This window comes from Schistocerca nitens, chromosome 2 (genome assembly GCF_023898315.1).
Source record: "Schistocerca nitens isolate TAMUIC-IGC-003100 chromosome 2, iqSchNite1.1, whole genome shotgun sequence".
NCBI classification, from domain to species: Eukaryota; Metazoa; Arthropoda; class Insecta; order Orthoptera; family Acrididae; genus Schistocerca; species Schistocerca nitens.
In genome coordinates, this window is record NC_064615.1 from 401,740,480 (window position 1) to 401,756,015 (window position 15,536).

Here is a 15,536-nt window from a genome sequence, read left to right on the forward strand (position 1 = left end):
CTAATTTTCATAACTTTTTAAAAAAGTATTTGGTTTGGGAAAATTCAGTATTTTTATAAACACTTCAAAGTAGCATGTACTTCAAAGCTTATAATAAAATAAATAAAATGGTGCAAATTTTAGGAATGTCAAACAGTTTTTGATATATGTTGATTTTCATGTTCAAAAAGTGACAAAATGGTATAATATTAAAAAGTTTAATAATGAATAACTCGAAAATAAAATGTCCAAACAGTTTTAATTGTGAATTTTTAATATAGAACTATTAATGTACAAAAATTGTCAAAATCTGACACACTATGTGATCTGGACATCCCCAAAAACATACGTTGTTCATGTTAGATGCATTGTGCTGCCAGCTACTGCCAGGTACACCATATCAGCGATAAGTGTACAGGCCGACCTCGTCTGTTGACTGACAGAGAGCACCGACAGTTGAAGATGATCGTAATGTCTAACAGGTGGACATCTATCGAGACCATCACACAGGAATTCCAAACTGCATCAGGATCCGCTGGTAGTACTATGATAGTTAGGCGGGAGATAAGAAAACTTATATTTCATGGTCGAGCGGCTGCTCATACGCCACACATCACATCGGTAAATGCCAAACGACGCCTCGTTTAGTGTAAGGAGCATAAACATTGGAGGATTGAACCATGGAAATTTCGAAGTCGGTGATGTGGTCATGTTTTTCATGGAGGGGGCTTGCACCCCTCGATGTTTTGCGTGGCACTATCACAGCACAGGCCTACATTGATGTTTTAAGCACCTTATTGCTTCCCACTGTTGAAGACCGTTTCGGGGATGGCGACTGCATCTTTCAACACGACCGACCACCTATTTATAATGCACGGCTTATGGCGGAGTCGTTACACGACAATAACATCCCTGTAATGGACTGGCCTGCACAGAGTCCTGATCTGAATCCTATAGAACACCTTTAGGATGTTTTGGAACGTCGACTTGGTGCCAGGCCCCACAGTCAGAGATTGATACCTCTCCTCAGTGCAGCACTCCATGAAGAATGGGCTGCCATTCCCCAAGAAACCTTCCAGCACCTGATTGAATGTATGCATGTGAGAGTGGAAGCTGACATCAAGGCTAAGGGTGGGCCAACACCATATTGAATTCCAGAATTACTGATGGAGGGCATAACGAAATTGTAAGTCATTTTCAGCCAGGTGTCTGGATACTTTTGATCACATGGTGTATATCAAGAAACAGACCTTTGGTCACATGGACTAACCCCAATGTACACAAGAATAAATGTTATCTGTCTCTTGTAACTGAATGGTTATGCTTATCTACTTGTAAAATATAGATAAGAAGCGATAATTTAATTTAGCTCGGTATAAGAATGTACACAACTTCATGGATCTTCACATCCTACTATCAGCTGCATCAAAACATTACACACTGAAAGTTGGTTTTCAATCTATTTTCAACAATGTTTTTCTTATTACTGTAGGTAAATTATTACTGAAATTTTTGCAAAGTACAGGGAATAGATTGACTTTGAAAAAGTGAATAGTGAAATGAACATCCCAGAAAGTTCAAAGCATTGACACATGTATTTAATAAAGAGGACAGAGATGAGAACTATACCCACAAGAGACATTGGCTCTTGTATCTCACAAATACAGAATAAACAGTCTCACAAAAAAATGGAAATATAAAAATCATGTCACAGTACACAGACAATAGCACAAAATATCATGTGTTTACAAGAATTAATGTGAACTGAAATTTATTAAAATCTCATGGACATTCAAAATAATATTCCTCGTGTGAAACCTGGCAGCTACACACAGGAAAAAATTAATTACTCCATATCTTCTTATACAAATTACAATCAGTTTCCCCCAAACATGAGTCCTGTGCTTAACTGAATTAATGTTAACAGAAATGTGATGTTGCTCACTTTGGAGTAAATATCTCTGCTGATTTTGAACTAAGTTTTTTATGTTAGTCATACTTTTTGGAATTCAATTATAGATCTTTGGACATAGGGTGTATCATAAACAAACGAGAAATCTGACAGAGGTGAAAGTATATGGCAGTATAAGTAAATACATTCCAATAAGGATGGGCCTGCAAACGTGACATTTGTGAGATAACTGGGAAGGTGTTTCAGTATGAAATATTGTGCCAGTTGGAACAAATGTAGGTCAAATATAGCTGTCAAATTAATTCCCAATGTAACTGGCGGCTAATTTCACCCACTGTCTATCTTAATGAGAAATACAATATTATTTCAGCACGCTACGTGTTGCAGTTTACGGCGCACTCATAGCTGATAAAGAAGATATTCTGCACATCTAACATGTATATCTATATACAACACTGCACTCGTATCTGCAGTGAGATACAAATTCTTTCAGATACTGTCAGATCAATTCTTAATTTTGACAAGACTATAACAGATCGCTGCCCAAGTTTTCGACATACGTAAAAGGAATGTGTATACTTCAGTCAAGAGATGACCTCAAACAGGAAAATCCACACATCTGAGATCAGTAAATCTTGGAGACCAAGATATGGGCGGGCCCTGCTCAACCTGACCGTCTTGGACCATGTTGCTGATGCCATCTTTCGTCAGCAGTTAAATACGGCATTGCCCCATCATGCTTATATGCCACAACTCATAGCCATGGACCATCGATAAAATTTTAACCAAATTATGTGAGGACACAATCTCAAATATTTAAGTCCCATACACATTTTATTAATCAGGACAGTAAGTCATAGTGAAGTCAGTGTCAGCTCGTAAACACATATTCCGAATGTCTTGTACAGTTTTTTCGTTTCTCCATATTTTATGGAACGTTTTTGCTACTAATGTTGTATGCTTTCGCCTAAATCAGTTTCTGTTATTAGTTTTGATGCAGCCTGCATAAAATAGGTAAACGGTAACAACATTTGTGGCTACGGTGTGTGATAAATATTACAGTTACAGGCAGCTTACGAGAATTAACATACCATCTTCCTCAGGCAACTGAAAGATGTGTTGTCTTACGAGCAGCAGATAAAACTGAAATTCATTATTTTCGGCACTCGAATCATTCATCTCCAGTTAGTTTTTTAATATCATGTTCTATCCATTCAGCATTACTATTGTATGTTTGTTTTGAGTACTAAAAATTTAAAACAATGGCGCCAAAAACAAACAAATCTTTTGAGCTGCTTTTAATATCTCTGGATTTAACGTGTATAGATCTGGGTAAATAAAAAATAATGAGTCGCATGACTTCTATTATCTGTATTGTTTTTTATATTAGAAGCTATTATATGCGAGACATAAATATTAGATCTTTTTAATCGCTTGCGACATACAATAAATAACCTAGATAACAGACCAAAATATGAAGTATAAACAAAGGCTGCAAAGTGCATAACTACGTTTTCTGAGCTCTATGCTGTTTGTGATTAGCTATCCACCATTGTTTTCAGTGACATCAGTGACATAAATTAATAGTAAAACGTTGTCGAAAAAGTTCCAGTTAATTACAGATTTTACGTTTTAAGATACTTTTCTAATCGTGTATTCTCACAAATAAACACAAAATACTATTATTTGGTGATTTCGATATCAATAAACAAGTGGAAGTTAATAACACGGTAGTGTCAATGATAAAATAGCATTGTTTGTCCTCTTCGTGCCGCTTAATATCCAAAGATGTTTCAGTGTGTCAGTGTCGAACAAAGATGGTAGCGAAGTCCTCTCGTAGTATAATCTGTGATGGCTAGTTTGCGTTTAGTGACCCTGCACCACGCTTGAATTAATGGAATGCGGCTAATTCTAATATGGAGAGGACTAGTTACAAAATATATTTCAGACAAATACGTAAATATAATTTAATTTTTACCGCGTGACATTCCACATTCCGTACAAAACATTGAAAAGTGTATAAACTTAGCAATTGCCGAACGTGATTGGCTTAACTTTGAAATTAGCTTTGAGAAACTATCGTCAGAGGGACTCGAAACATGCCCATCACGGAAAGTACGTCAAGCAAAGTTCCTTTTTGTTAGTGTTGACAATGAAGTCTTGTTTTAGAAGACTGTGAATTATGATCTTACGTCCGTAAATTGTTAATTCTTGTGACGGTATGACGAAATTACGATGTGCATAAGTGGTATTACTTACGAAGAACATTTAAATACGTGTGACGGCCGATTCAACGGTTCAGGTGTTTGTAAGGTAAGATTCTGGAATTTATTTACAGCCTTTTTGTGCATAATAATTCATTACATTGGATCGAGTTTGGTGTCAGGGATGTTCATTAACGTTGCAGGCACATTCTGACCCTGAGTGTGTTCTCTGATTGTTACTTGTTTATCAACTCAGTCGATGCTCGTATTTACTGTAATTGACTTTGAAGATTGTGACTTGAAGGCACTACTCCAGTGCATTATTGTATTGTATTTTTTTCTGTGAAGTTTAAGCTAAATCGGGCACACATAACGCCATTCTTGTTGTTGTTTATAGGGTTTGGTAATCACTGCTGCTTACATGTCAGTTGTTCTATGTTGATACCTAGCTCTTCTCTTCCTCTTTCGAGAATTATTGTTCCTAGCTGTTGGAGTCGGCGATATACACATTTGGGTTGTGTTGTTTCTGTGGATGCATTATGTTACCTAGCTGTACATAATTTTGACATTCAACGATCCAATGTCTCTGCTCATACTAGGATCTTGAACCTTTTTTTAGTATGGTGGAGTTACGTCATGTATGTGTTGTGTTTGTACAAGTGGTGTGGGAGATAACCATGTAATGATTACTTGAATTCAAAGTGCAGAAATGTCAGAATTGTTATAATAATTCCAAATTATATAGGCCTAGTGGTACTTATTTCTCATGCCATTGTGCCAATACCTTGTATGGCTGTTTGTGTAAAAAATTATCTGAATGTGTGTAAGAACTAATGTCCATTTCTTCCCCCTCCCCCAGGGAAACACATAAAATATCTCACTCTCTGAATTGCCTCATTGTGTTTTAATACTTACTTAATGTTAGGATAAATTTTGTTTTGTTGCAGTACGATGTTTCTGTTATACCGTCATTGAGTAATCAGTCACTTTCTTAGCTGATTCTTGTGGTGTCGATTGCTCGTGTACACAACTTTATCATGATAGTGGCCTTATAATTAATGTAGCCCAATTTTTAAGTTTGTCACTGCTGTGCACTTTGAAGGAAGTCCTAACACAGGATAATGCTTCTCTTCCTTGCACCATTTCATATGTTGACTCCGTAGGATTCACAGGAAATATATAGACCATCATTACAACATTATCTCAACTATTGGTTATATCAAAGTGAATTCAAATTGTGAAACCTAATAATTGTTGTAATTTGAGTTTGAAAGGAAAACATTTATGTAAATGTGAAATTTTGTGATCAGACATATGCCTGTTACAAACTTGTGTTATCCTGAAGCATAGAAATGCCACTGTAAAAATAATATACTAAACATCAGTAATTTAATACACAACAAGAGTTTACCATGATTCATCTGTGTACTTCATCTGTCAAAATCTATATTATGTCTTTACTCTCATTGAATTCCCTTCATTGTGAGCTCAGTTGTCAATTGAAGATAAAGGAGATATCGTATGAGCCTTCTTACAGTCACAAATGCATTTTTGTGTTCCTCATACACTGCCTTTTATTTAATCTTTTCACATATCATGTTTGGCTTTTGTATGTTATCCATCCTAAAAATGTCTGTTTTCTTGTTAGAGACTGGCACATGACTGTAACTGCAGTTATCTGTGAAAACAGTTTTTTTTTTCCTTCCAGGAGTGACCACAGTGAAAGTGAAATGCATTAATTACAAAACATTACTTAGTGAAATTCTCTTAGGCATAAATTTACTTTCCTGGATTGGTGGTTCAGCATTAAATAACACCACAGCATACAACATTCCTGAGAGGTGATGAAGCCACAGGCTGTAAAAAATACAGCGTTTAACCAGCTTGCAAAACACAAATGTGGTAGAAGGCCAGGTGTGCTGATAGTTCTTTAATTGTCCTTGAGGTACCAAGTGTGTTGCAATGTGCGGCAGCTTTTTTGTATGTCTACGGCAGTAATTGATGCACACATGTCAAAATTCCTGTCCCCTAGCCTACAGAGGCTTTTTCTGTCTTGCAACCTCTTGTACATTTAGTATACTTTTGAGAAATGTGGAAGACATCACTTTTTAAGCTAGTTATGAAATTTTTATGATTGGACTTTGCCTATATTCCACAGTTTTAAAAGTCTGTTCTTTTTTAATGGTAGAATTGTGTGCTATTATTTTGTTTTAATGGCATAATACACATAAGAGCTAGGTTGCGATTTAACAGTGGATCTGGAGACCGATGTAGAAAGAATGTGCAATCACACATCTTGTATAATAAAATATACTCCCGAAATTGTACTAGGTTTTTCAGCATTACATGTAATGACATATTTTTGAGGAGAAGCAATGACATAGGTCTGGTCTGTTGTCAGTTCGTAACCTTTTAATGTTTACATGAGAAATATACCTATTTGTATAAAGATACCAAGAATCTTACCAAGAGGTAGTTGAAGAATATCATACATTAATTCAGCCTCTAATGTTATACACACCAGTAATGACATTAAGATAAAGATTTGAAATACTTCGCACAGATCATCATACTTTCATGACCCACTGTGTTATGTTGATAAGAAAATACTCCTGTTCATTAAATAATCAGTGGTTTGTTACAAAAATAATTAGAATGGAAATAGCTGGGTAACATCGTTCAACATAGTTTTTGTAGTTGTGTGTGAGAAGTGCCTGTGAAAACATGCACTGTGGTTTCAGTGCTGATGCTTGCAAAGCCATGAGTGGGAATATCATAGCCTAGGAAGGAGATGATTTGGCTGTGGTCTAATATGTTGAGCTTTGTCAATTTTGTTCTCCTTCTGTTTGGTCTGATTGATGGATTGGTGCAAAATCTTCAGTTTTAAACTGCATACTGCAAAGAAACAAGCTATCTGAGAGTGTTGAGAATGTTACATTTGACATATGTGATGACTGCTGTCACAAAGAGACTATAATAAAATTAATCTTTTTCTCGAGAACAAGAGAAGCCCTAGACAGACAAATTTAATCACCAGCAACTAGTAAAATGTGACATATGAAAGAAATAATTTTAAAAGTACGGGCTGTGTTCACTGGAGTCCTGTATGCTACAGAGTCGTAACAGTCTGTTAATAAGTTATACTTCATACTTTCAGCTTGTGTTTCCTGCAAACTATTACTAAGCATTAACAAGCCACCTCAAGTGTAGATAATAAGTACAGGTGTGTCTTCCCTCCCTCCTTCGCCCCTCATTCAAATGTGTGAAGAATGTAATTGTGCATGGACAGTGCCTGTGTAGTTTTCAGTGTCTTACTAAACCTAGTTTCAGTTCAGTAAAACAGTGACAATAATGAACAGTCCTTTTGGCGTCATGCGTTCTTCGGGTATTACTTTCTGCCACTCTTTTTGCATTTTGTTCCTTATTTCACCATAAATGCTGTCCGATTGCTGATTCTAAACGGAAGTTCAGTATCTTCCATGTAGAAAAATGGCATGAGAAGACTTACATGTTGCTCTGCAGAACCCTCAATTATGAAGATCTTAGTTAAAGAAAAGTGCTAGAAGAATTATTCAATACATTGTACTATATCAAAAATTTGCAGTGATCAATATCAAACAGAAAAAGAACTAAACCAAAGAGGGAACATATCCTGGAAAGCTTTTAGTAAACTAAATAATATTTTCAAATCTAAACTTCCAGTGTGTTTGAAACAAAAACTTTACAGTCAAATTGTATTTACCAGTTTTGACTGTTGGCTGAGAGACATGGACTTTTAAAGCGAAAACTATCCGGAAACTGGGAATAACTCATTGGCTGTTGGAGACATGTATGTCAGGAGAGAGGCTAGAAAACAGACAGTCGGTTCAGAGAAATAGCTGAGTTAAAGATGTAATTATGACTGTAGGCGTAACGGAAATGAAATGGCGGCATGTTCGGCGAGTGGATTGTTAATGTATTAAGGAAGTTCCAAGGTGTAAGAAATGTGAGTTGTCAATCTAATAGAGTAATTTTGGTGTGCATAGCAGAAGACTATAAAGCATGGAAATCTCTCATTGAGGCCTCTATCACAGAATGGATTTCAAATGACTGAAGATGATGAGTGTTGTACTTTGTGTGTGGGGGGGGGGGGGGGGGGGTGTAAAGTTTGGAGTTTAATTGTTTTATGTTCAGTGTAACAGTTTTTATCATTATTGTGAAGCAATCCACAGAGCTTATTTAATGATGAGTAGTTAAAAACAAGTAGCTGCGTTTGCAGTAACAATTACTGGTACATGAAAAATTCCACATTTTGACGTAGCCTAATATGTTGTCAGTAGAAGAAGAATGGGTAGCTTTGAGGGATGAAGTAGTGAAGGCAGCAGAGTATCAAGTAGGTAAAAAGACGAGGACCAGTAGAAATTCTTGGGTGACAGAAGAAATATTGAATTTAATTGATGAAAGGAGAAAATATAAAAATGCAGTAAATGAAGCAGGTAAAAAGAAGTACAAAGATCTCAAAAATGAGATCGACAGGAAGTGCAAAATGGCTAAGCAGGCATGGCTAGAGGACTAATGTAAGAATGTAGAGGCTTGTCTCACTAGGGGTAAGATAGATTCTACCTACAGGAAAATTAAACAGACCTTTGGAGAAAAGAGAACCACTTGTATGGATATCAAGAGCGCAGATGGAAACCCAGTTCTAAGCAAAGAAGGGAAAGCAGAAAGGTGGAAGGAGTATATAGAGGGTCTATACAAGGGCGATTACTTCAGCACAATATTATGGAAATGGAAGAGGATGTAGATGAAGATGAAATGGGAGATACGATACTGCGTGAAGAGTTTGACAGAGCACTGAAAGACCTGAGTCGAAACAAGGCCCCGGGAGTAGACAACATTCCATTAGAACTACTGATGGCCTTGGGGGAGCCAGTCCTGATAAAACTCTACCATCTTGTGAACAAGATGTATGAGTTAGGCGAAATACCCTCAGACTTCAAGAAGAATGTAATAATTCCAATCCTAAAGAAAGCAGGCTTTAACAGATGTGAAAATTACCGAATTATCAGTTTAATAAGTTACGGCTGCAAAATACAAACAGAAGACCAGTTTGGATTCCGTAGAAATATGGGAACACATGAGGCAATACTGACCCTACGACTTATTTTAGAAGCTAGGTTGACTTAGAGAAAGCTTTTGACAATGTTGACTGGAATACTCTCTTTCAAATTCTAAAGGTGGCAGGGGTAAAATACAGGGAGCGAAAGGCTATTTACAATTTGTGCAGAAACCAGATGGCAGTTACAAGGGTCGAGGGACATGAAAGGGAAGCAGTGGTTGGGAAGGGAGTGAGACAGGGTTGTAGCCTATCCCCGATGTTATTCAATCTGTATATTGAGCAAGCAGTAAAGGAAACAAAAGAAAAATTTAGAGTAGGTATTAAAATCCAGGGAGAAGAAATAAAAACTTTGAGGTTCGCTGATGACATTGTAATTCTGTCAGAGACGGCAAAGGACTTGGAAGAGCAGTTGAACGGAATGGACAGTGTCTTGAAAGGAGGATATAAGATGAACATCAACAAAAGCAAAACGAGGATAATGGAATGTAGTCAAATGAAGTTGGGTGATGCTGAGGGAATTAGATTAGGAAATGAGACACTTAAAGTAGTAAAGGAGTTTTGCTATTTGGGGAGCAAAATAACTGATGATGGTCGAAGTAGAGAGGATATAAAATGTAGACTGGCAATGACAAGGAAAGAGTTTCTGAAGAAGAGAAATTTGTTAACATCGAGTATAGATTTAAGTGTCAGGAAGTCGTTTCTGAAAGTATTTGTATGGAGTGTAGCCATGTATGGAAGTGAAACATGGACGATAAATACTTTGGACAAGAAGAGAATAGAAGCTTTCAAATTGTGGTGCTACTGAAGAATGCTGAAGATTAGATGGGTAGATCACATAACTAATGAGGAGGTATTGAATAGGATTGGGGAGAAGAGGAGTTTGTGGCACAACTTGACTAGAAGAAGGGATCAGTTAGTAGGACATGTTCCAGGCATCAAGGGATCACCAATTTAGTATTGGAGGGCAGCGTGGAGGGTAAAAATCATAGAGGGAGACCAAGAGATGAATACACTAAGCAGTTTCAGAAGGATGTAGGCTGCAGTACATACTGGGAGATGAAGAAGCTTGCACAGGATAGAGTAGCATGGAGAGCTGCTTCAAACCAGTCTCAGGACTGAAGACCACAACAACAACAACTGTTGACATAATGTATTAGAAGCTCGAATATATTTTTATGGTGCATTTATGAAGCAGTATGACAATAGTAGTGTTTCTGTTATTGCGAGTGTCCTATGGTTCTTTCATCTTTCCATAAACCTACAGGTCATTGAGCTGTTAATAGCACTCTGCTGCATTTCTTTAACCTTTTGTTGTATATTGCCGTATTTCCTGACAGTGTTTGGTCTCTCGTACCCATCTTCACTCGTCCAAATGTCAAATTGGTAACTGATACGGTGTATAGCTTGCAAACATGATTGGTTCTTTCGTGTAATGTGAATGTACTGTTGTAACTGATGGGGGGGAAAAAAGTCATCAAATGTATTTGGGGGCTATATGGCACTAGTAAACATGCTGCTTAGGGTGGCAATATCATCATTTGTGGAGTATGGGACCTGTTTTCACACACCTTGCCTGTTTGCTTGAGTGGGTCAGTGAAATACCGGATTACAAATTGAAACCCATGGGTAATCCACAGTGGGGCTTAGGACTTCTTTGTGGTAATGAATGTAACTTCTCGTAATGTTTTGCAATGTCCAACTAGTAAACTGATGACAGATTTCATTTAATTATTTCATAACACACTTTATGGTGTGTGGTGGATGGTACTTGACTCTTATTACTAATCTGTCCTAGCTCTTGTATATAAGTGCTTTGTAAAGAGACAGTTCTCTGCCTGCCTGAATGCAGAGTCTTAAGTATGAAATCCTCTCCGAAGTGGCCGTGCGGTTAAAGGCGCTGCAGTCTGGAACCGCAAGACCGCTACGGTCGCAGGTTCGAATCCTGCCTCGGGCATGGATGTTTGTGATGTCCTTAGGTTAGTTAGGTTTAACTAGTTCTAAGTTCTAGGGGACTAATGACCTCAGCAGTTGGGTCCCATAGTGCTCAGAGCCATTTGAAATCCTCTGAACAAAGGCAACACCCTTTTAAGACCTATCTTAAAGCAATAGTGCCTGGTTACATTTAGAAAATAAGCAAGTGAAAGAAGTGTACTACCTGGAAAGTGACTTGCTTCCTTAGGAAACATTCTGTAGAATCTTATTATCAAACATATGCCACCACTAAATGGAAGTTTTTGTAAGGAAACAAATTTTTTCTTCAAAATAGCTCAATGAAATAAGTGAAAATGTAACAATCTCTCTCAGCACAGTACATATCATGCTGTTTGTTTTTAATATTAATGTCAGTGGCATCTAATAATAATGAGTTGTGCTTCAGGGTGCTGCAAGTGGTAGACAGTGGTCTAGTTGCCATCCGTCAGAAATCAGACAGACAGCATTGTGTGATGTTTTGTTCAGTTTCAGCTCCTTTCCTGTAAATAAAGAAAGCAATGATTGAAAAGAGTGTTGGTAGGTGTGGGACTGACAGATTTGGAGTAAAAAGCTACCTATTTAATTTGGTGAAATGAACCTAACTTATTTTTCGTCAGATGCTGACGAATACTTTGTTATTACTGTTTCTATGCCTCAAGCCCTTTTCCTCGTGTTGTCTGCTTGTAGCTTTCATAAGCTTTGTGGCAATTTTTAGTAAAGAAACATTTATTTATTGTATTTTCCTCTCAGTTCAAATGCATGAAGTTTTTATTTTTCTTTAATTTTTTTTATGGTTGGTTAAGTCGTGATAACAGCTTTCATGTATTAATTCACAGTAAAATTACATCTAAGTATTCACATAATTTGAAGCAGCAGATATTTGTATCAACATTAATAGTCTTGGCACACATAGAGCCACTCTTAGATTTAATTTTTTTTTTTAAACTGTTTCTGTGAAATTCGTCATTTAACAATTTATAAGAATAGAAGGAAGGTACAGAGGGTATAGCTTCTCACACTGTGTGTGCTTTATATACATTGTTTCCTTCTTTGGTTGAACCTTTACAGACGACAGTACCATCAATAACCCGAAATTGAATGGCATGTGGATTTGACGTTCTTCCCTGCGAAATAGACAGTCATATATTCCGTGACTACTGAACGATATGGGTTTCGTGCAGCGTCTGCTTTCGCTTACACCTTCGTGATCTTGCTTGTGGTTGCGGCGTCTTCCCAGACGCTAGAGCTTATGAACATCGCGCAGAAAACACATTAATTATTCACGTTATGCGATAAGGCTCCGTAGCAGTATTCATGCATGCAGAGTAGCAAGCGGAAGGCAGGAGTCGTTGAAGAAGCCAGGCAAAGCGCCTTCTGCATTCGGCCGCCGTTTCTGAACGTATAAAGTGGTCTTTACGGAGGCGCGCCGAGCTGTCCCATGCGGCGCGTTGGCGTAGGGAAACCAGGACCTTTTCAGAAGTGCCAGCTCGCTCCCATCTTTCCTCGCCAGTTCCTGCTGCAGCTAGCCTTCGTCCTCTCCCCCCCCCCCCCCCTTTCGATGTAAAACTTTCTTGAGCTTTGCTGCTCCGACCCCCAGTCAGGAGGCTGCCCACAAAAACAGGCCGCAGACAAAGAGCCGTTTTGCACCGGGGCCACCTTTGATAGCCTCTCCTTCGCCCCGCCTGGACTCGTGCGCCTCTCTCTCTCTCTCTCTCTCTCTCTCTCTCTCTGCCCCTCGTCTTCTTCCCTTCTCCTGTTATAACCCTCTTCTCTCTTCCTCCTCCACCTTACTTTCCGCCTCTCGCGCACGCAAGTATACGCATCGCATCGGTGTGGAATCTCACCTCGGATCTGTCGCTGTAGACGGTCGCTTCCTGTCAGCAAGGCAAAACTGCGGATGCGTTCTGGGAAGAGACAGGATAGGCGCTTCGTGTTCAGTTATGTTTCGTATGCTTCAAAGCCATCGGTGCTTCAGCAGAAACTGGTGGATTGCTAATATAGCGGCACTGCGAACGAATCAGACTGACATTATATTGGCTTGTGTATGTTTGATTACTAACTTGTTTTCAACGACCGTAGTCAGTAACAGCTAGGAGTGTCAGTGCGTGTCTCCGTGGTCAGTCGTGAGTGTGTTCGAAGGACTAAAATTGTTGCAAGTTTTTTTTTTTTTTTTTTTTTTTTTTTTTTTTTTTTTTTTTTTACGACAAAATCACAAGATCTATTCGGTTTGGATTCGTATTGTGTAAGGCTTGCGGCTGTACTGTACATCGCAGCCGGAAATGCAATCAGCATCCCCTTAAGTTTGTTCGTTCTGCACTGTAGCGTCTTGTAAAAATATTACACAAATCATAATAGTTATCTAGAAGAACCGTGTAATTAAATTCTGGTTACCGGCGTTCATCGAACATTGCAATAACGGTTAATTTTTTTTCTCGTGTATAAGGTAACACGGAGGGTAAAGGCGCCAGTACTAAAAGTTCACGTTGCTTTGTATGAGCAGACTAATGGTCTGATATTGTAACGATGTGTGGAAGATATCAGCGGTAGTTGTCCGAATCCTCATTACAACGATAACAGCAGCAAGCTGCATTTCATTTTATATACGCATCTGGTCACCTTACGACCAGTAACGCTGCGAATATACTGTCTCGTTTCATTGCTTTTTAATAAGATCTTTTGGACTTCATACCGTCCCAAATGGTTTAGAAACCAATCTACATAGGCATACATACATACTTCGCAAGACATCATACGGTGCATGGCAGAGGCTACTTCGTACAGCAAATAGTCATTACCTTTTCTGCTCCAGTCGCGAATGGAGCAGGGAAAGGGGGGTTTTCAAAGTAGATTCTTGAGATAGTAGACCACAACGACTCAATAACACTGTGATCTGGTGCCTGGTGGCCAGCTGAGATTCGACAATTCGCAGTCGTGCTCACAAAACCAGCGCGGAAGAGGAAGAATGATTGTCGATAATCGTCCTTATTGGCCTAATTTCTCGAATTTTCTCCTCGTGGTCACTACGCGAGACGTAATATGTTCGACCCTTCCCGGAAACGGCACTCTCGAAATTTCAATAGTAAATCTCTCCGTGATGCACAACGCCTCTCTTGTAGAATCTGTCAATGGAGTTTGTTGAGCATCTCCATAACGCTCTCGAGCTGGCTAAACGATCCCGTGACGAAACGCGCCGCTATTCGTTGGATCTTCCCTATCAGTCCTTCCTGGTAGGGATCCCAGAGAGGTGAACAATACTCAAGAATCGGCCCGAACAAGCACTTACAGGCTATTGCCGTCGTGGATGAGTTTCATTTCCTTAAGATGAATATGAATCTTAGTCTGGTGTCACTTTTCCCACTATTTGTTTTATGTGGTGATTCCACTTAACGGTCGTCCTGAATAGTTACACGTAGACATTTTACAGTAGTAGATACTGTTTCCAGCGATATGTCATCAGTAGTGTAGCTATACAGTTGTGGATTTCTTTTCCTATGTATGCGCAATATGTTACATTTATTTACCTTCAGAGTCATCTGTGAGAGGTCATTCAGCAAATGGTTACTATCTTCTGGCTGTGCTACTTTGTTACAGACAACCGCATAACATGCGAGCAGCCTTGAAGAGCATCCGACGCTTTATACTAGATCATATATTGTAAACAGTAACGGGCCCATCACATTTCCTTGGGGTATTCCGGAACTTACTTTTACATCTGTCGATTTTGTTCCGTTAAGAGCGACGTGTTAAGTTCTGTCTGCAAGGAAGTCTTGAATGCAGTCGTAAATACGCTCCGATACTCGATAAACTCGTGTTTCTTTCACTAAATGGCAGTGCGGGGCGGTGTCAGATGCCTTCCTGAAGTGCTGTGGGATGGACCTTATCAGTCAGAATGGTAACATAATCCATGGCGGTAATGCAACCTTGCAGAGTAGCCCTGGGGCCCATGGAATACCAAAATATGGCTGCCCAAATCATCACCGAACCCCGCCACGTTTCACTTATGGGACGCAAACTTCGGCCAGAAGTTGGCAACAGCATGAAACACAAGACTCATCAGACCAAATAACTTTCTTCAGTAGTGCCGTAGTCTGGGTATTATGGCCTCTGCGCCATGTTTTCATTTTACGGACATTCGCATCACTGATGAGTGGTTTTGAAATTCCATCTCTCCCTGCAATTCCCTAATTACTCATCTCCTTTCGTATTGTTTTGGTTCTGACAGGGTTCGCGAGTGCGACTTTTGCAGCTGCCGTTCTCTTATTTTTCGTCATAACCCTCTTCATTGACTGTCCGTCACTATCACTCGACACACATTTTGGTCCACCTCGTGACTTGGGGGATGATGTCTTTCTATTTTCCTGGCTCTTAGTGT

The 15,536-nt window shown here is 38.9% G+C and overlaps 1 protein-coding gene across 1 annotated transcript in view; it reads left to right on the forward strand.

Moving 5' to 3' along the window:
* Positions 1 to 3,736: 3,736 nt before the first annotated feature.
* The window catches only part of LOC126236250 (axin), a 266,422-nt gene continuing 254,622 nt past the window's right edge, over positions 3,737 to 15,536 (forward strand). Inside the window, 1 exon segment of the mRNA XM_049945400.1 lies at positions 3,737 to 4,204. The gene's annotated coding sequence lies outside the window, so the exon portion shown is untranslated.